Source organism: Palaemon carinicauda, chromosome 6, assembly GCF_036898095.1.
Source record: "Palaemon carinicauda isolate YSFRI2023 chromosome 6, ASM3689809v2, whole genome shotgun sequence".
NCBI classification, from domain to species: Eukaryota; Metazoa; Arthropoda; class Malacostraca; order Decapoda; family Palaemonidae; genus Palaemon; species Palaemon carinicauda.
The window spans coordinates 143,953,077-143,955,576 of NC_090730.1; the positions used below are offsets into that span (position 1 = coordinate 143,953,077).

Below are 2,500 nucleotides of genomic sequence, written 5' to 3' on the forward strand. Positions count from 1 at the left end.
TATAAGCCATACACCAAAGTTTTTTTCACTTCCTGAAATATAGGTTTTCCTGATAAAATCACAACACAATTATCCTGAAAATTCTTAGTCCGGTAACTTTTCAGTGCCAGTCGATTCCATTTTTCTTCCAGATTTGTAAATTTTTGTGTGACTTCATTATTTACTAAAATACTTGTTTATGCCCTATTAGGTTTCCTTTCTGGTACTTTAAATTCTTATGAGTTACCATTCCTAACCAATACTATTATTAAACTCATTTTTTTGTGTATTAAAAAGTGTGTTTAGCTTTAATGGAGAATTCTATAAACATGTGTTTGGTATGGCTTTTGTCCCCTCTTTTATCCAACATGGTGATACTAGTGTACTCGACGCATCATAAATGACGTCTAAATATTTAGACAGATATACACACACAGATACACGCGCACGCACACTGGTGTCAGCATAAATCCGAGCACACTATTATGACGGAAATTTAGAGGATGAGCAAGGGTCTCTAAAATCGATAGTAATATCGTTGACAATTGAACAGCTCAAAAAACAGAAAACTTCCAAGAAACTTTCTTCTCATCTCCAAGTTGATCCATGTCAATTCTACATGCTATTATCAACCCAAGCTGATACAGGTTCACTATTTTGAGTTTTGAAAAATTATAACAAGCAATAGTACAATATGATTCTCCCCGTCCCGAAAAAAAAATTGGCAATAGACAAAAATTGGCCAGGTGATGGCTACTGTCTTTGGAAATATAAAGGTTGGAAAGGGTCAAACAAGTAATGGAGGCACTAACACTATATATATATATATATATATATATATATATACATATATATATATATATATATATATATATATATATATATATATATATATATATATATATATACATATATATAATATATAATATATATAATACATATATATATAAAATATACATAATATATATATATATATATATATATATATATATATATATATATATATATATATATACACACACTGTATGTATATATATATATATATATATATATATATATATATATATATATATATATATATATATATACTGTATATATATATATATATATATATATATATATATATATATATATATATATATATATACTGTATATATATATATATATATATATATATATATATACTGTATATATATATATATATATATATATATATATATATATATATATATATATATATATATATACTGTATATATATATATATATATATATATATATATATACACTGTGTATATATATATATATATATATATATATATATATATATATATATATATATATATATATATATATATATATATGTAAAACAGTTCACATGACTAATCTAGATAAAAGAACAGAGAGGGCATGATTTTGCTTAAGGATAATGCCCAATCCCCAAAAGCTCGATGTGGAAATGACTGCCTTAGGTCACATCCACATCCAACCTGATGCTATATCAGGACAGCATTACTTGAATACAGTTGGGCCAAGTACAGTACATCAAGTTTGAGGAGACTGTAATGAAAAACTATCAAAGTAGTACGTACAACTTCTAAAGCTTCATTCGAGACAGAAAACGCTCATCTGATTCGCCTTTAGCATTGGTCAAAGGTTTTCTTGAGGAATAATAATAAAGGGATGCTGCAAGAAATGGATTAACAGATGGAGTCTTTCAACCTGATTCACAAAAAACTATACTGAATTTTCCTTACAATTTATTGTTCAAAATACAGTACGTAGTATAATTATTTCTCACGAGGAAGAACTTTAGTGGCTACATCACAACTTTCACATTTATTGTGGTACTTCATACTCACTAGTGATAGTGTTACCTATATTGATCCTAATCTAATATGTCATACTTGACTATTAACCACATGTAACAAAAATGTTTAATTGAATTTTCACAATTTTCCTAGTCTTACAAATAATTGAAACTTTTGGCAATGCAATATTCAAATTCTCTAAGGTTGAGGATGAACTTTTACACAGTACAACCACCTTCTGTAACTTTAAAAATGGCAAAAGAACTTGGTAAAAATCTATTCTTTAGTGGGACACGGAATTTACTTCAACCCTGAGATATTCATCACACGCGGCACACAAAGGATAGTCAAACATTGGTCTCATTCATGGTTCAATATATCCAACAGTTCAGTAAATTGTCAGATAAAAAAAAAAACAGGCTGGCCATATTGCTTATATAGAAGTCAGCACTTATGATAAAAGAAGCTATTTAAGACAATTCACGTTAAGTAATAAAAAGTAAAATCGCTTTTTACTTATTCTTGAATCAATGGCAGATAAGGAACTGAATACACAATGAACTGAAAAACTATTACCATACAAAGAATAAAAGTTATATTTTGAAATATATTTATGAAATTATTTAACGGGTCAATGAGAAGTTACTAAACAATTCAAGCTCTACTGATACCAAATGAAATGTTTTCTCTTAAAAAAAAAAAAAAAAAAAAC

General features: G+C 26.8%; 1 protein-coding gene across 1 annotated transcript in view; it reads left to right on the plus strand.

Annotated features, from left to right (window-relative positions):
- The window catches only part of LOC137643271 (uncharacterized), a 755,072-nt gene that overhangs the window by 733,700 nt on the left and 18,872 nt on the right, over positions 1 to 2,500 (plus strand). The window lies entirely within an intron of this gene.